The sequence below is a fragment of the Triticum dicoccoides genome, chromosome 1B (genome assembly GCF_002162155.2).
Source record: "Triticum dicoccoides isolate Atlit2015 ecotype Zavitan chromosome 1B, WEW_v2.0, whole genome shotgun sequence".
Classification (NCBI taxonomy): domain Eukaryota; kingdom Viridiplantae; phylum Streptophyta; class Magnoliopsida; order Poales; family Poaceae; genus Triticum; species Triticum dicoccoides.
Window position 1 is genome coordinate 318340795 of NC_041381.1, and position 20583 is coordinate 318361377.

Consider the following 20583-nt stretch of genomic DNA (forward strand, 5'->3'; position numbering starts at 1 on the left):
CATCATTTATTCTACCCAAAGGTTTCTTAATAGTAGAATCTGCTAAGGGCAAATTAAGAGAACATTCATCCATATTGGTAAAATCTAGCACATCACGTAGAGATTTCGGTATCGTGGAAACGCTAGCACCCAAATCACATAAAGTATTGAACTCATAATTTTTAGTTATAACTTTAATGGTGGGTTCCCATTCATCGTATAATTTCCTAGGTATTGAAATCTACAATTCTAGCTTTTCTTCTAAAGCTTTCATCATCGCTTCTACAATATGTTTAATAAAAGCCTTATTTTCCTCACAAGCATTGGGTGAACTTAACATGGATTGCAACAAAGAAATACATTCAATCGAACAACAACAGTCATAATTAAAATCTTTGTAATCCAAGAGTGGGCACATCACTATTAAAAGTTTTTACCTCTCCAAACCCACTTTTTTCAATTTTTTCATTAAGATTTTCACCGTCCGAACTATGGGGACGCCTTCTAGCCAAAGTTGACTCTTCTTCAGTCCCCTTTTCATCAAGTTTTGCATTGCTAAATAAAGATTCAATAGAAGAAACACCAATCATTTTAATATCGTCATCATTAATACGATAAAAACCGGGCGGAATTGCTTTTTCTAAGAATTCTTGCTTAGCCCTCAACATAGCGGTTCTTTCTTTACTTTCATCCATGGAGACATAAAGAGCTTTAATAGATTCACTAGTATCAAACTTGGGTGGCAAAATTTTAGATTTAGGATTTTCCATATCATGAACGATTATATCCATACTCCTAGACATATCATCAAGTTTACTCAGTTTTTCTTCTATTGTAGTGTTGAAAACTTTTTGAGCATTAACAAATTCTTTAATATTATTTTCAAGATAAGAGGGCATCCTATTATTATTATTATTATTATTATTATTATTATTATTATTATTATTATTATTATTATTATAAGAATTACCAAAGGAATTGCCATAATTATTAGAAGAATTTCCAGGGAACGGGCTAGGATTAAAATTACCTCTATAAGCATTGCTATGAAATTGTTTCACGAGACAAAATCCACATCTACAGGATCATTATTTTGCTCAATCAAAGTGGACAATGGCGCATCACTAGGATCAATAGGAGCATATTTACTAACAACCAATTTCATAAGTGCATCAACTTTATCACTCAAAGTACTAATTTCTTCAACCGAATTCACTTTTTTACTAGTGGGAGTTCTTTCAGTATGCCATTGTGAATAATTTGCCATAATGTTATCAAGCAGTTTGGTAGCCTCTCCTAGCATAATTTCTATAAAATTACCTCCCGCGGCAGAATCTAAAAGATTTCTAGAAACAAAGTTCAATCCTGCATAAAAAATTGTATGATCATCCATAAATTTAAACCATGAGTAGGGTAATTTCTTATCATTAATTTCATCATCTCCAAAGATTGGGCGACATGTTCATGCTCAAGTTGCTTGAAATTCATAATTGGATTTCTAAGAGAAATAATTTTCACGGGAGGAAAATACTTGGTAATAAAAACATCTTTACACCTATCCCAAGAATCAATACTATTTTGTGGCAAAGATGAGAACCAAAATTTAGCGCGATCTAGCAATGAGAACGAGAATAATTTTAATTAACAATAGCATTATCCACATCTTTTTTATTTTGCATATCACACAATTCTACAAAAGTGTTAAGATGAGATGCAGCATCTTCATGAGGACTACCAGAAAATTATTCTTTCATAACAAGAATTAACAAAGCAACATTAATATCACAAGTCTCCGCACTAGAGGTGGGAAGAGCAATCAGAGCACTTATAAAATCATTATTATTAGTATTGGAAAAATCACACAATTTTGTATTTTCTTGAGACATCGTGACTAGGCAAACAAGATAACAAGCAAACACAAAAAGGCAAACAGAAAATATTTTTATATTTTTATAAAAACTTTTTAGAAGTGGAGGAGATGAAAACGAGAGGCAAATAACAAATAATGTAAATGCAAGGAGATGAAATTTATACGTAGGTACTTGATAGATGTTGATGATGTCTCCCCGGCAACGGCTCTAGAAATTCTTCATGCTACTTGTGAGCTACATTGGGATTTCCCCGATGAGGTGATGCAGTATAGTAGAGATAAGTATTTCCTTAGTTAAGAACCAAGGTTATCAATCAAGTAGGAGAACCACGCAACACCTTGTTAGCAGCACCTGCACACAAAATAACAAATCCTTGCACCCAACGCGAACAAGGGGTTATCAATCCCTCGGTGGTTAATTGCGAGATTAAATTTTGTGGTGATAGATAGATAGAACAAAAATACAAAATAAAATAAGTAAAGAAAAAAATGCATCAAGGTATTTTTGGATTTTAATATATGATAAAAGCAGACCCGGGGGCCATACTTTTCACTATAGGCTTCTTTCTTGAAAATAGCATACGATGGGTAAACAAATTACTATTGGGCAATTGATAGAAAAGCAAATAATCATGACGATATCCAAGGCAATGATCATGTATATAGGCATCACGTCTGAAACAAGTAGACTGACTCATGCCTGCATCTACTACTATTACTCCACGCATCGACCGCTATCAGCATGCTTTTAGAGTATTAAGTTCATAAAGAACGGAGTAATGCCTTAAGCAAGATGACATGATGTAGACAAAGTAAACTCATGCATGAATAAAACCCATCTTTTTATCCTTAGTGGCAACGATACAAATACATGTCATGTCCCTTTTTGTCACTAGGATTGATCACCGCAAGATCGAACCCATCACAAAGCACCTCTCCTATTGCAAGAAAAATCAATCTAGTTGGCCAAACCAAATCAATACATCATAGAGAAATATAGAGCTATAATAATCATGCATAAAAGAGTTTAGGGAAGACTCAAATAATATTCATGGATAATCTGATCATAAACTCACAATTCATCAGATCCCAACAAACACACTACAAAAAGTGATTACATCAAATAGAACTCCAAGAACATCGAGGAGAACATTATATTGAAGATCAAACAGAGAGAAGAAGCCATCTAACTAGTAACTATGGACTCGTAGGTCTGTGGTAAACTACTCACACATCATCGGGAGGGGCAACAAGGTTGATGTAGAGCCCCTTCGTGCTTGATTCCCCCTCTGGCAGGGTACTGGAGAAGTCCTCCAGATGGGATCTCATGGTACAGGAACTTGCGGGGATGGAAAAAGTATTTTGGGTGTCTCTCTCTTGGTTTCCCGATTTTAGAGAATTTTAGAGGCGGAATTAGATCAAATGGAGCGAAGGTGGGCCCATGAGGCACCAGGGCACGCCCACCCCTGGGCGCGCCCTGGTGGATCGTGGCCACCTCCTTGGTCTTTTGGCCCTCTCCCGAAGCTTCCAATGTCTCGTTTGTCTAGAAAAAAATCTCCAAAAGTTTTGTGGCATTTGGACTTCGTTTAGTACCGATGTTCTGAAAAACCAAAAACAGGCAAAAAAAGCAACTGGCACTGGGTACTAAGTTAATAGATTAGTCCCAAGAAATGATATATAATTGCTTGTAAATGCATATAAAACATCCAATATTGATACTATAATTGTATGGAACAATAAAAAAATATAGATACATTGGAGACATATCACGGCTCTCCAAGTCAGAGGACTTCACCACCAAGAGTTGCCGGAGATCAAGCCTAGAGTGACGTTTAGCTGTATATTTCTTCCAACTTTTTGGTACTTGTTGCAAAAGGGGGAGAATTAGTATAAATCATTAGGGCTTTGAGAGAGAGTGCTCTTACTTTTTATCATTTGGTTTCTTGAGTTTCGTGCTACTTTGAGATACTTTTGGTTGATGCTTGTATGAGGCGGCGTTACTTTGTGCTTGATCATACCGTACTTTGATGCTATGCTTGCTTAAATATCTATTCATATGCTCTTTGTATGATCATTCACTTGTTTGATTGGTGATTAGTGCTTATTACATTGCAATCATATCATTTTGAGCGCTCCACCAAGATGCATGTGACATGGAAGAGTGATCCATGATCCTAATTTATTATGCATTTTCATTCAAATGCAAATTTTCAATAATGCACAAATCTAGGGGGAGCTCTTGCTTATCACATACTTCTTAAAGCGAAGATCTATTTCATTGATTATATCATTTGTCAAAGCTTTGATCCATATGTTGTCATCAATTACCAAAAAGGGGGAGATTGAAAGTGCAACTAATCCCCGGGTGGTTTTGGTAATTAATAACAACATATAAGTCATTGATCTAATGTTATTGGATAAAAGATTTCAGAAAAGATCAATGATTGGCATGGCAAGGACTAGTGATTGTGGACCCCTCAAAATGCTAAGGACAAGAATTGGCAAAGCTCCAAGCCTCCACATTTTTGGTTAAGTGATCTAAGATCACATTGAGTCCATAGGAAAACCAATACTGTTAAAAGGGGATGAAGTTTTGATCATGACTCAATTGCTCAAGTGATTAGTGACATTGCTGAAATCCTCACACACTTCTCCACATCACATCTGTCCAAAACCCTAAAGTATCATCTCGGTCCCACTGAAATTCTTCATCTCGGACTCACCGAGTTGATCACATATACTACCTAAGCAACCAAGTTTTTATGATGAAGTTGCTTCATTTCAGAATAACCAAGATGAAACGATTGGAACTACCGAAATGAGGTCTTGCCCTAGCCATTGCACTTTGGTCGCACCAAGATGTTCTGCTTCGGTCTCATCGAGACTTCCGATGTTTGAATCTTTTACACTAGTCGTGTCACCGAGATTCTGGTCTAGTGTCACTGAGTTGGGTCGAAGGCTTGTAATGGTTGGATTTTGGGTGAAGGCTATATATACCCCTCCACCCCACTTACTCTCTAAGAGAGCCATCAGAACGAAACACTACTTCCACTACTCATTTTCTGAGAGAGAACCACCTACTCATGTGTTGAGATCAAGAGGTTCCAATCCTACCATTTGAACCTTGAATTCTAGCCTTCTCCAAGTTGCTTTCCATTCAGTCCCCTCTCCTACCAAAGCCAAATCTACAGAGAGTGATTGAGTGTTGGGGAGACTATCATTTGAAGCACAAGAACAAGGAGTTCATCATCAATAACACCATATATTACCTTTTGGAGAGTGGTGTCTCCTATATTGGTTAGGTGTCACTTGGGAGCCTTCGAGAGATTGTGGAGTTGAACCAAGGAGTTTGTAAGGGCAAGGAGATTGCCTACTTTGCAAAGATCTACCCGAGTGAGGCTAGTCCTTCTTGGGCATAAGCCATGATGGAATGGACAAGGTTGCTTCTTCGTGAACCCTTTGTGGGTGGAGCCCTTCGTGGACTCGCACAATCGTTACCCTCCGTGGGTTAAAGTCTCCATCAACGTGGATGTACGATAACACCACCTATCGGAACCACGAAAAAAATCATCGTGTCTTCATTGTGTTTGATTTTTCGATCCCTCCTTTACATTCATATGCAAAGTCTTTACTTTCCGCTGCTCAACTCTTAGACTTGCATGTGTACGGTGTACTTGACTTGGTAGAATCGCTAAAACTTGCCTACAACTGAAATTGGGAAAAGGACAAGTTTTTATTTGATCAAGTAATCTACTCACCCCCCCCCTCTAGACATACTTTCGATCCTACAATTCCCCATCTCCCTGAGTAGCAAGTAAAACTATTTTTTTGGTGTTTCGTGTTCCATAAACATAACTAAAGATAGAGAACAACTTAAAACAGGAAATAAAATCTACTTAGAGATAAAGCAAACAAGCACACACGAGAATATTTGCCCCACGCTATAGCTCTCCCGCAACGGCGCCAGAAAAGGTCTTGATAACCCACAAGTATAGGGGTTTAGTTGTAGCCTTTTCGATAAATAAGTGTGTCGAACCCAACAAGGAGATAAAGGTAGAATTAATATTCTCTCAAGTTCTATTGACCATCCATACAACTCTACTCACAGTAACATTCTCTTTACCTAGAACAATAAATAAAACTAGTTTGCGAGAACAAAACTAGAAGTAATTTTGCAGGAATAAAAATAGTTAATTATTGTTTAAAATAAAGAACAATAAAGTAAATGTTTTTGAAGAAAGTTAGCGATGACAGGGTGAGAAAGGATACACCCCTACATAGAGAGGAAGAAAGTTAGCGATGATGGCGACGAAGTTGTTGGAGTATATCATCGCCACGATGGTTCCTCTCAGGCGCTCCGGCGCCACCAGGAGAGAGGGGGGAGATCCCGCTCCTTATTCTTGCTTGGGCCTCCCCCTCTGGTCCTTGGCCTCCATGGTCCCCCGAGGGCGGGAGCCCCTCTGAGATTGGATCTCTCTCTCTCTCTCTCTCTCTCTCTCTCCCTCTCTCTCTCCCTCCCTCTCTCTCTCTCTCTTTCTCTCTCTCTGGTTTCTTCTCTGTTTTCGGGACTGTTTCTGCGGTTGAGCATCATTTCTTAAATAGCCGGAGATCCACTTCGATCGGGCTGAAATTTTAACATGATTTCCCCCTCATAATTAGCTTCCTTGTGAGTGAAGGAAAGCTCTAGAAGCTTCATGGGTTATCCACAAGGACACATGGCGCACCTAGGGGGATAGGTGCGCCCCCCTGGATCGTGAGGCCCGTGCCCTCGTCCTCCGTTAATTCTTGCGCCAAAAATTCGGATATATTCCACCAAAACTCCACGTAAATTTTCAGGTCATTCTGCCTTTGTGATTTTTTCACCTAAAAACCCGAAACGATAGAAAAAAGGAACTGGCCTTTGACACTGAGTTAATAGGTTAGTCCAAATAGAATAATATAAATTGTTTCCCAAAATATGTAAAAGTGGTATGATAATACCATAAAACAATAAAAAAATAGATACGTCAGAGACGTATCACACGACCACGAGCTCGGGGGTGCACAGTGGCGCGAACATGGGGAGGTGGGCGACATGCGCGCCGGGACGCGCGAGAACATGGGCGTGTGGGGTGCGGGCGATTGAAGACGATCGTGACATGGCCTGATGTGTAGGGCCCGTGAGTTAGTGAGAGAGATGGAGAGTGACGTGGGTGAGCTGGGCCGCGGTGCGCGCTGGACTGGTTAGCCAGTCATGGTTGGCCTGGCTGGTTGGCCCCTTTTATTTTTTTATTTCCTTTTGTTTTCTCCTTTCTTTTTTTGTTTGTTTCTAAATTCAAATCCATTACGAATTTGCATTTTATTCCAAAAGAACAAATGCTCTAAAATCTATTTGGAAAATTCCTAAACACATGAAAAGTTGATTTGAGCCTTTTGAGCAATTATTTCCTGTACTGTTTATTTTCTAGGCTTTATTTAAATATATCTTTTGACTATATTTTATTTTCCAAAATAGTTCTGTCTCGGTTTTCTGTAACTTCATTTTCCCTTGACCTATCTTTACTTGTCTTTAGTATTTTTTTAATAATTTCCTTTTGGGAAATTATTTCCTATTTAGCCCTTTTAGGGTTTTTGTTAACTTTTAGTTTTTTTAGTGATTTAGGTTTCAACCAAATGCTAACTAGGTTTCAACTAGTTGCATACGACATTTACCCCTCTTAAGCAATCAACCACAATCAAACCACCAACAAACTTTAGTTATTTAGCAAGCAAATTTTAATTCCCACTAAATTTTGAACATTCCAGATTTAGGAAAAATTCGGGATGTGACACTATGATCATTCTCGGGTTTCTTCTCTCTCTCTCTCTCTCTCTCTCTCTCTCTCTCTCTCTTTCTCTCTCTCTTTCTCTCTCTCTCTCTCTCTTTCTCTCTCTGGTTTCTTCTCTGTTTTTGGGACCGTGTCTGTGGTCGAGCACCATTTCTTAAATAGCCCGATATCCGCTCCGTCATGCTGGAATTTTGACACGATTTCCCCTCATAATTAGCTACGTTGTGAGCGAAGGAGAGCTCGAGAAGCTTCATGTTTTGTCTACAAGGACACATGGCGTGCCCAGGGGGATAGGTGCGCCCCTTGGATTGTGAGGCCCATGGCCTCGTCTTACGTTAATTCTTGCGCCAAAAATTCCAATATATTCCACCAAAAATCCATGTAAATTTTCAGGTCATTCCGTCTTCATGAATTTTTCACCTAAAAACCCCAAGACGATAGAAAACAGGAATTGGCCTTTGGCACTGAGTTAATAGGTTAGTCCAAATAGAAATAATATAAATTTTTGTCCAAAATATGTAAAAGTGGTATGATAATACCATAAAACAATAAAAATATATAGATATGTCGGAGACGTATCACACGACCACGAGCTCGGGGGTGCACGGTGGTGCGAACATGGGGAGGTGGGCGACGTGCGCGCCGAGACGCGCGAGAACATGGGTGTGTGGGTTGTGGGCGATTGAAGACGACCGTGACATGGCCTGATGTGTAGGGCCTGTCAGTTAGTGAGAGAGAGGGAGCGAGACGTGGGTGAGCTGGGCTGCGGTGCGCGCTGGACTGGCTACCCAGGCCGTGGTTGTCCTAGCTGGTGGTCCCATTTCTTTTTTATTTCCTTTTTGTTTTCTCCTTTCTTTTTCTATTTGTTTCTAAATTCAAATCCATTATGAGTTTGAGTTTTATTCCAAAAGAACAAATGCTCTAAAATCTATTTGGAAAATTCCTAAACATGTGAACAGTTTGTTTGAGCCTTTTGAGCAATCATGTACTTTTATTTACCATGCTTTATTTAAGTATTTCTTTTGACTATATTTTATTTTCTAAAATAGTTTTGTCCTGGTTTTCTATAACTTCATTTTCCCTTGATCTATCTTTACTTGTCTTCAGTATTTATCAAAAGGAAATTATTTCCTATTTAGCCCTTTTAGGGTTTTTGCAGCTTTCAGTTTTTTAGTGATTTAGGTTTCAACCAAATGCTAACTAGGTTTCAACCAATTGCATAAGGCATTTACCCCTCCTAAGCAATCAACCACAATCAAACCATCATCAAACTTTAGTTATTTAGCAACCAAAATTTAATTCCCTCTAAATTTCAAACATTTCGGGTTTTGGAAAAATTTGGATGTGACACTATGATCATTCATGGCATAATCTCATGTAAGCATTACGTCCATGATCACTAGACCGTTAGTCCAATCGCGTCTACTACTAATACTCCACCCCAAAACCGCTATCCAGCATGCATCTCAAAGTATTAAGTTTGCAAGAAACAGAGTATCGCAATAAGCAAGAGTACATAATGTAGACATGAAGAAGTCAATCAATATGACAAAACCCCGTCATTTGATCCTTACTAGCAACAATACAATACGTGTCTTGGCCCTTTTTGGCACTGGGTTAGATTAGTGCAAGATTGAACCCACTACAAAGCACCTCTCCCACTGAATATAAATCAATCAAACTTGGCCAAAGAAGATAGATAGATAGGTCGGAGATAAATACAAAGCTATTTAATTATGTAGCAAGAAAACCCTAATAGATCCAGTTGATTTCAATGAATAATTTGATCGTAGAATGATAATTCATCATGTCCCAACAAACACACCACCGATTACATCGAAGAGATCTCGATCAAGAAAGAACAACGTATTGAAGATCCAAGAGAGAGAGAGAATCATCTAGCTACTACTATGACTTCCTAAGGCATTGTTCCGTTAAGCCACTCCCCAAGTGGATTGGAGTGGAATGGAGGGGATTTGGGGGGATTTGAACTATATGGGATTTAATCCCTACCAATACCTGTCAACCCCTCTCATTTGTCATGGAACCGAACAAGGCCCAAAGGAACTACTCACACATGGTCACGGAGCCAGGAAGGTTGATGAAGAGGCCTCCGACAATGGCTTCCCCCTTTGGCAGGGCTGCAGAACAGGGCTCCAGATGGGATTTCTTTAGAACAGAGACACGCGGTTGCGATAAAATTCTTCTGGAGGTACGACACATGGTTTCGATACCTATAGGGTTTTATGGCAGTGGAACCAGGTCAAGGCGGGATCTGGCCTTGTGGACGAGGGGCACGATCACCCCTGGACGCGCCACTTGGCCTTGTGGGCCCCTCGTGGCTCGTCTTGACTCCTCTTGAAGCTTCAAGTGTTTCTTGTTGCCAAAAAATCATGTTAAATCGGCAAAATATTTTGACCTATGTAGATATTGACTTCCTGCAAATCAAAAAACAAGTAGTAAACATGAACTTTCACTGGCACTAAATTTGGTTGGTTCATAAAAATAATGTAAATTTCTATGAAAAGTATATATAAAAATGCTAATATAATAACATTAAACAATCAAAATTTATATATATACATTTGGGACGTATCTCCTCAGGGTGTGCAAAACCGAACCGAAAACCACAACTCGAACCAAAAACACCAAACCGAACCGAAATTTCAGTTTTTTGAGGTTTCGGTTTCAGTTTTGAAATATGAAAACCATTTGCATTTCGGGTTTTTCGTTTAGAAACCAAAAACGTAGGGTTAAACCGAATTAACCGGGTCCAAAAGCGTAATGAGCTGCTATAGTACAGTTCTTTCTAGCCCATTTTGTGTTTGAGTTTACGTGATTAGCTTGACTGCTTATCCAACATCCCTTCTTTATACTTTTCTTATTGTGTTTTCTTCATTATGATATAAATCATGTATTTACATGTGAAAAGTTATGTGTTGGCTTAAAAATTCGCGTCAACTTTGGTTATTACCGAAGCCGAACCAAAAATAAATGGTTAGTACCGAAATCGAACAGTACCTATGTATAAAACCATATAAACCGAAGTATAAAAACCTATAAACCACAAACCGAATCAAACGAAAAAAATGGAATGCACACCCTGAATATCACCCACCTTCTTTCCCTCCTCCCACAACCCGCGAGGCCCAACCCACCAACCCTTCGTCGTCGTCTTTCTTGAGCATCGACGTGAGACGCACTACCCCTTCCTCGTGGCCAATGCCACACTGTCTAAGGACCATACCGATCGCGCCCCCGATCCTCCCCTCGACCCTCTTAAAGTTGCACCCCATGCACAAAACCTAACCATAACCCTTCTTCCTTCTTCCTGCCGCCACGCTTCCCCTCTCCTTATCCCTTTTCCGCTTCCTCTGACGCACGTGCACCTCAGAGCATGCGACCACCATCGTTCGTGCATGTAATTCGAGACCACTACAAGTTGGGTGGGCCGGGCCCATGTCGTGACGGTCACCACGCTAACGGATCGACATGACTGAGGTGGCTAGATTTGGTGGCACCTGAGATCTATCCACATTGATGAGAGAGGAGCGTGCGACTGACCCAACGGAATAGTGCAGCTGCACTTTATAGTAGTATTTTAGATCCTACATACAAATATATCTAAAAATCCTATAGAATCACTTTGACCAAACAGAAGCCCTAAAAAGCTGTAAACATTTCGATTCCAGTTATAAATTGATTAATTATACTCGTCGCCTCTGTTCCGCCCCCAAACCCAAGGAAAACCCATCATCAGCCGCTCTCTCTCTCTCGGCTCTCCACTTCGGCCTCCGCCTCGCTCCCACCCCAAATTCCTCCACGGCTGGCGGCCTGAAGCCCTAGGCCACCGCCGGGAACGAAGAGCAAGCATACAGACGCTGCGATCGGAAGCAGCAGTAGCCGCCGCCATGCAGGGCTTCCCCGGCGGCGTCCCCGATCCGCAGCAGCTCCAGGCCACCATGCTCGCCATCGAGCAGGCCTGCTCCCTCATCCAGGTCAGGGCCCTCTCCAGCTCGCTGCTGCGGACGCTCACGACGTTATCGCCTTGCTAAATTCAGCGTCTCTGTCCCTTCCCGCGGCTAGCGCTCTGTATTTCGTCGGTGTCTCGGTGTAGATTTGGTCCGCATGAGGGCAGCGGGCTTCTGTTCGACTTTGTTGTGCCTTGATGTCATTTGACGGAGGAAGTGCTTGGTTCGCGCAGATGCTGTGGCATTTTGTCTTTCTCCTCCCTGAACCATCGATCAGTGCTTGCTGCGCGCTGCTGATCAGTGTTCTCGTGCGGATTGGTGAGGGGATCCTTTTTTTTACCGCGTTGTCAACGAGGATTAGGTGCTTTAGAGTTAGTTGCTTAATTTAGGGGGTTCGGCGCCTCTGAATTATTCAGTCAGGTGAGATATTCTGATGCCTCATCGAGTAAAGCAAAGGCACTGTTCAGCTGGTACCGAAGGTTATACTGGTCTTTAACGAGAGTTCTTACAATTGGTATCGGGCCTGCTAATCGGTGTTTCCATGTTGATCTGGCGAGGGGATCCCTTTTTATAGAATTGCCATTTTGGTGAGTTTTTTTTTCTTGCTATTATAGATTTTGAGTATGTGATTTCTATGCCAGGGGACATTGAATGAGCATAGAACCATTTTCCTTGCTATAGATGTTTCATCCATTTTCCATGAACTTTACTCAGGAGATAATCTTTTGACGTCTGCATGATTTTCACAGGTGCACATGAATCCGGCTGAAGCGGAAAAAGTTCTAAGTTCACTCCATTCATCGCTGATGCCTTATCAAGCATGCAGATTTATTCTTGGTATGCTGTTGTTTAGCTGCGCACATCAAAGAACTGGAATCAATTCTCGATAAGGCTTAAGATATCCTCAATTTGGATGTGGATTGCTTAGTAGGACTTCTCATATCAGCAGGATTGTCCATCTATGTAACCTTTGTCCTGTACAGTTTTTCTTTCTTATATGATTTAAAACAAGAATCAACTGAAACAAATGTTGCAAATGCTCCCATCTCATCTTCAAATGCAGTTTGTAGACCAACTCATAAATTCATCTGTTAATTGTTTTTCCTGTGATTAGCTTATGCCAGCTGTACTTGCACTTTACTATTTGAGTAAATCTAGTGACCATTAAAGTGAATTTATCTAGTGGGAAGAGAGATTGTTTTGTTATGTAATGGCGATCCAAGTTTCTGAAGTTGTGAATCTCTAGGTGTCTATGTTTCTCGAGTTGCCCAAGGCCACTTTGAGAATATGTATATTATCATTCTTTTTAATAAAATGCTTTAAACGTTATGTAAATTTTTGCTGGCTTTGTGTACTCTGTAGTTTAGAAGGATAGGCCTGGCGCAGTGGTGAAGTATTCCCCGCTTGTGCCAAGAGGTCTGGGTTCGACGCGGCCGCTCTGCATTGTACCGTGCAGGGATAAGGCTTGCCTCGTTCCTTCCCTAGACCCCACTTGGCGTGGGAGCTTCTAGCACTGGGTTTGTCCCTTTTTTTGTGTGTACTCTGTAGTTCCCTAGAAATGCACTTGTGGTGTAATTTCTGAAAGATCTTTGGTCTCTGGAAAGTGGAAACTGTGCTAACTTACTACTTAGTGATCTAAACACTCTTATATTTCTTTACAGAGGGAGTATATCACTTGCTAAGAAAAGACTCAAGTCAAGTGGGTGCTAGTTGGCTTGAAGTGTCATACCAAATCAACAATAATGTGAAACTAAAATGAACAAGCTGGGGTCTAATTGTATTTGCGTGTAAAATTGACATTCTCCAATCAAGGTTGTCATATGCATATTGTTGTTTCAATGATCAAAGTAACTAATCTATCCATGCTTCGTCCAAATCTAAAGAAGTTTATAGAATTACAGGGGTACATAGCGACATATATTTCTATTATGCCATTTAAAACCTTGGTCAGCTGAAATTAACAATTTTCCTCTATGATTCTCCAGAGACATCCCTAATGCCAAATGCGAGATTCCAAGCTGCTGGAGCAATTGGTGATGCTGCAATAAGGGAGTGGGGAATTTTAACAGATGACAACAAAAGAAGCCTAATACTGTGAGTTTTTGGGGAGTTTTTTAAGCTTGTATTTAATGTGCGATGATTGCAACAAAAGAAGCTTGTGTTTAATATAGTTCTCCTAATGTTGTAGATATTGTTTGAACTACGTTATGGAGCATGCAGGTTCCCCTGATGGCTACGTGCAATCAAAAGTTTCTGCTGTGGCAGCTAGGTTACTAAAAAGAGGCTGGTTAGTTTTTTTACTTTAATGCTTACTACTATGCCAGTGTAGCGCCTGTATCTTTTGCTTATGGCACTATGCCTCTTTGTACTAGCATCTTCGTAGTCGTAGCTTCTATTTATCTGTTTATTTGTTGCATAAATATCCATTTGTGCATATTTTTTTTTCATTGGGTTGTCGGGTTGGTTATGATTCTTTTTAGAGTGATGCAGCCTTCGTAAAGAAGAATTGGTGCAATAAGGGACTGAATACTTATATATTCCTGCGAGTAAAAAAAAAGTTAGCTATTTAGCTTATGTCTGCATCAAGAGTAATGGTATTTGGGTGGTTGGGTTGTACGATATCATCCATGATGATTAGATGCAAAAAAGGTTATTCAAGAGCATGCATATATAGATAATTATTTTATTTCAAATGAATTTCTGCTCTATAATGTGCTTCAAGGCAATTGACTGCTTGAAGATTTGACACTCAAAATTTAGATGTTTTCATATAGAATACATGCTTTGCAGGCTTGAGTTTCCGGACCAAGAAAAAGGCGCTATCTTCTTTGAGGTATAATTTTCGCTGAACAGTTAGACAGCTACAGCCTCATCAATGATGTAGAGCCTAAGTTTTTTGGCTTTCTATGGTCATGGGTTTTTCTAAACGGGAGACATCCAGTTTCATATTTTTATAAATTGGCAATGCTGGACTGAAATACATGTACAGCAAGAAATTGAAATAGGTAATTTGGTATAACTCATACGTGGGCCAGCAAAATTATATTTTTGAAAGAAAACAGTAAGAGTATCCTACTGTGCATATGTTTGGGCCAGCTAAATAGGCAATGATGTATAGCCTAAGCTGTTTGGCTTTTGGCAATCCCTCTCTACACTAGGGACATCCAAATCGAAATTGGTATAGACGGTTAGATGGATGATTGAGATAGTGTTTAATTTCATCCTCATAAGCAAACATAGAGTTTTCAGTCCCACTAGTATTTATTGGTTGCCGAATCTATGTTTTATTTTTCATAATTGTGTTTTGTATTAATTGTCTGCCTTACAATTTTAATCATTTAAATTTCCCATTCGTTTTGTTTGCTGACCTACTGTTTGATACCATTTTCAGGTTGAACAGTCCATCCGGGGCATGCATGGGCCTAATCGACAGTTTGCTGGGATCAACTTCTTAGAAACCTTGGTATGCTGTTCATGTAGGCTGATGTGCTTGCTTCTACGAATTTCTTGTCCTTTCCAACTGAGTCAGAATCAAATTTCATGTTTGAGCTAGGTTTCAGAGTTTTCCCCTTCCACTGCTTCTTCTATGGGCCTGCCTAAGGAGTTCCATGACCAATGCCAATTGTCACTTGAAGTGAAGTTTCTGAAGGTGGAACCATATTTTTTTTTCACATGAGAATAATGTCGGCTATGCCATGTCATCTAAACTGCTTTTATCATTGTTCTAATGTGCCATTTCCTGTTGCAAGGACTTCTATTGCTGGGCACAAGCTGCTGTATTCAATACCGCAGACGAAATCTTGAATTCAAATGTAACTATACCCGAGGAGAAAGCATGTTCGGCGGCATTGCGCCTCATGCTTCAAATTTTAAGCTGGAGCTTCAAGCCAACTTTGGAACATGAGAATTTAGATGCCAGAATAAAATCTGGTTTGAGGAGCGATGCCATAAATCTGAGGAAATTCGAACGTTCATTGGTGAAGGTACAGTCTTTGAGCTATTTACATCTTTGCCCAGTTCACCTGATAAATGGTTACATTTTCTATTGTAGCCAGGGTCTTTGTGGACTGATATTCTTATATCAAGTGCGCATACTACCTGGGTTTTGAACTTCTATACTACCCTGCGTCAGAAGTACTCGTATGATACACTATGGGGTGATTCTCCTATTGCTGTCTCTTGCAGACAGCTCATAGTGCAATTATGCTCCTTGGCAGGCGCTGTTTTTCCTAATGGTATGTTGCATTTCAAATACTCATTGTTTGTTTATGTTCCCATGCTGTACAAATTTGATGTTCATAAAAAGCTGCTTAATGTTATCTCAACCAGCAAATGAGCAAAATATGTTAATGATCATCTCAGTAACTTCCTTGTCCTCTGTTTTCAGATAATGGAGATGCACAAATTGAACACTTTATGCACATACTATCCGCTGTTATCTTGTGGATTGAACCTCCGAATGTCATTGCGGAATCAATTCGAAATGGAGGAAGTGAAAGGTTGTGCAAGAACTATGATCATGATCTTCCTTGAATCTGAGCAAACATTAAGAAATATTGATGGGAATTACGATTTAAATTTGTGCAGTGAGTTCATAGATGGTTGCCATGTCCTGCTTTCAGTGGCATCTTTGACTAGTAGCTCACTTTTTGACAACCTCCTGAAATCGATAAGGTTAGTTATTGCACATTTTTTTCTTGTTCTTTTTTATAAGGCAGTACATCGTAAGTTCAACGATTATCTTTTGTATCAGTAAACACACAATAGATTGAAAAGTTACTTCTGTTAGTACCTTCAAGCTTCAGGTTCTGTTCATACCATTTGTTTACCAGATAGGATTTGACTTACTAATTTCTTGTAATATGGACTTGCTTGCAGACAATATGGCACAATTAACCTGCTTTCCGCTTTGACATCCGAAGCTGTCAAGTCTGTTCTGGATAACCAGAATGAAGAAGAAACATGGGGTTCAGATGCTCTAGATATATTGTTAGAAACATGGAATGTTATTCTGGGGGTATTGTCATTGATCTGTGCTTCACATTATTTGTATACCTTTTTATGCAACTTCCTTAATCTAGTGCTCATTTCTAATCTTTGTCCAATATTTCTTTGTGATATGGTTGTCGGCTAGTGATGATGTTTCTTTTTCTACTTGTTAGTCACATATATTATTCCAATGAAGTTTATGGCTCCGTCTTCTAGGTCCACACAAGATTTTTTTTAATGTTTATCGGGCATCATTTGCCGCCAAGTCCTTCCCTGATCAAACGCAAGTTATGCATGTTAAATTATGACATAAATCCTTTTTGTTCAATGTGCACGTTAGAGCAGAGAATTTGACCACTGTGATTGGTTATCACCTGTTCATCACTTAGTAGCACTGAGGAGTTATTTTTTTCACGGGAAAGAGGTTAGAGTGATAATTGTACTACTCTTTAGCATAGCTTAATGCTTTGGTATATGCATGTTTGTTTGGTAAAGGTATGTGCATGTTTGTTTGGAAAGACTTCGGTATATGTACTTATATGGAAACAGTAGCATCTCTTCCCTTGAAAAGTTAGCAATTCTATGTGCTTTACAATTTACTTGACTTTGTAGAGCACATACCTGATTATGTATAAGATACAAACTCCCTGTCGGCAATGTCATAGCCGCATATTCCCTTCCGATAGGGAAATAAAAGCTGCTTGATTGTTATCGACAATTTCCTTGGCAGCATGGGGCATGGAAGTGCTTGGGTTCAGATTTGCTTGCTGATAAAAAGGGCTTACCTTATTTGGTACATGGAAAACGAAATTAATTATCACATGATTTTTATTGCACGCTGTCCAATATACATAACGAGATTAGGTACTTCGGTTGGTTAATAATATAAGTCATTCTGCCATTAATTATAACCATTAATTACTGCATAGGATTCATTTCAATCATGTTTATACACAGGAAGCTTGTGCTGATAAAAGTCCTATGTCAGCTGATGGAGCACTTGCAGCTTCAAATTTGTTTAAGATAATTGTGGAGTCACATTTGAAGGGTACAGACCTTTTCATTTGAAGTTACCCTCGAAGACATTGATACTTATGCATAGAGTACTTCATCTGCTGTTCTCATCTCCTGCTGCATACTGACTGCACTTCTTTTCGTTTACGTAGCTGCTGCTGATTCTGCATTTGAGGATAGTGACGATGCTGAATACTTTCATGTTTCTGTTTCAAGTATGTTGAATTTCTTAATAAATACTTCCTATTCCGAGCACCCTCCTCTTTGGGAATCCTTATACTAATGAAGTACTGTTTGGTCCAGAGCGTGATGAGCAGTTGGCCTTGTATGCTCTGATTGCACGAGCAGCTGCTGACACCACCATACCCTTTCTTGAGCAACTATTTTCTGAGCGATTTGCACGGCTAAGTCAGGTCTCCTTGTTAGCTTCATCTTGTGCCTTATCTTGGTTCAAATTACCTATGCATTCCTGCCATAATAACCTTCCTTCCATGATATGTGTAACACTGTTCTTAGCAGAGAGATGTCGAAAATGATCCCACTCGAACATTGGAGGAGCTGTATTGGCTGTTGCTGATTACCAGTCATGTCCTAACTGACTCAGGCGAAGGAGAAACACTGCTTGTAAATAATTCAAAGCTTCCTTCTTTTTTACTTGTGTTTTCAATTTTTTATAAACTATTTGCAGTTCCACCTGGACCACCTCTAGCCTACCCCAACTTGTTTGGGACTAAAGGCTTTGTTGTTGTTGTTGTTGTTTGTATTTGCAGTTCCATCTTCTTCTCATAGTTCCTGCAATCGTCAAATTCAACTTGTGTTAGAGGCTTCAGTTCTTATAACATATGGTGCTCGATTTATCATTATGTATATTGTATAAAACATAAAATGCTGCACTGAATGCACTGTGCTCTTACATATTATTATTGTGTTTATTCCTATCAGCTAAGATAAATATCACAACTCTCAAAGTTTTCACTATTAGTTATTTTTTTTACAGATTCCTGAAGCTTTGCAGGCGGGATTCACCAATGTAGTTGAAGTAGCTCAACATCCTGTAGTTACGTTGTCATGGTAATAATCTTTTTGCCTATTGGTCACTTGACAGAGCTACCTGTTTGGTAGAAAACGTTAACCTGCTGATCTTATACCTGTTAATGTATATGTCAGCAACGTAAGAATTTCAGAACCAGTTTTGATTTATGAAAAATGCTAGCTCTGTCATATAGTATAGAAATATTTGACACTGAGTCGCGGTCCTAAAAATTATATTTCCTGGTTTCCCTATTATGCAACTATATATATCATTTAATTAAATTTTAGAAATAAGTTAAAACATCCGCATGAGCCCAAGGTAAGACAAGGCTTCTATGGTATTCAGAAGCATATTTATTAAGACCCCACATTAAATATCTGTGTTTTATAACCGGAATTTTTATCCACTTCATTGGTAATGTAAATTTAGGCCTTTCTGTCCAAGATTTAAGCTACTGGGATTGCGATACAACATGATCTGTTGACTCTCTTTGTCTATGTAGGTCTATAATAAATTTTTCAAGGCAATGTCTAGACCCAGGAATTAGAGGGAGGTACTTCAGTCCCCGGCTCATGGAGGTACTTTTTTGTACTGTTACCTGTCACCTTCATCTTATTCTATTTCCATTTTTGCTTTGGACGAGAGTTATACTATTATCTTGCTATGCACAGTTTGTTCGACCTGTTATTTCCATTCCCAAAGGTCGTAAGTGTTTATGTTCTCTTTAAGGGATATTATCTAGTTTACTTATTGTACTACAAGTACTAATATATCTCATCTTGCCCGTCGACTTTGTATTCATTACATAGCTGTTCTATACATTTTTGGACCTGTTGTTTATTAAGATAATGAACTTCCCCTAACTTGTTTGTGGTTGTTGGTAGGCGGTGATTTGGTTCCTGGCCAGATGGGTTGCAACCTATTTAGTACCACTTGATGTGAGTAGAGAAATTGACAGTGTGGGTAGACATGGATCCCAGCATTCTAGAAAATTGCTAAACAGTTTTGCGTGGGACAATAACCAAGGGGAACTTGTTCTTGATTTTGTTGTTCTCATGTCAATGGTGGCACTTACTACATATCAGGGCGAAATTGAGCTGCAGGTAACCTTCACCTTTACTGATCAACCTGCAAGACTGCATAATTTTGTGTCTACCCGTGCGTGTACACTTGCATGCCTATATGTTTTGCCGTGTTAATAAATAATAACTACCGGTGACAAGCCTGTGCAAAATTTAGAAGTGTATGGTGTTTTTGACTTTTCATTGTCTCCGAGATGTTAGTTCTAACACAACTTTAATACTACACAAGTATGGTAGTCTGTTCATTTTTCATGCTTTCAATGCTAAATACCAAATATTTAGAAACATTTCCAAATGGCAAGAGGTTTAATTTTGAACATACCTCCAACAGGACAGAATTTGTGAGTAAAAGGAGTATTTGTTATTGAGGGCTCACTTATAAAAATCATCTTTCTGCTGTGAAGGATATCCCTAATTTGTTGCTTTGTTTCATGTTATCAGACACTTACATGCCAAAAACTACTTGCTTCAGTTGTTCGACGGAAACACACATGTGCTTATGTTGTTCAGTTGGTAAGTCCAAAATCCAAGTCCACAGCTACAACCTATGTTATCATACTAATATTTGCATGCTCTGTAGTATTATGTTGCACATGGTAAAAATGTTCGTAGCATTTCTATCACCATAGGTATAGCGTGCTTGTTTTAGCCAAATGTCCCTTGGTGCAGGTTGTAGATTCTTTTCGTCCTCAGCATACCATTGAATAGTAATAGTGAGAGTGGATTTTACGCTCGTATAAGTGGATGCACCTCAAGCTACCTTTGTTGTCGTTGGTTTTACTGAATCTGTCATGGCTCTAGAAGACTGGCAAAACTTGGCAATATGAACCCTGTGATA

At 39.4% G+C, this 20583-nt stretch overlaps 1 pseudogene; it reads left to right on the plus strand.

Moving 5' to 3' along the window:
- The first annotated feature begins 11390 nt into the window (after positions 1-11390).
- Positions 11391-20583, plus strand: part of LOC119332762 — a 15535-nt pseudogene continuing 6342 nt past the window's right edge.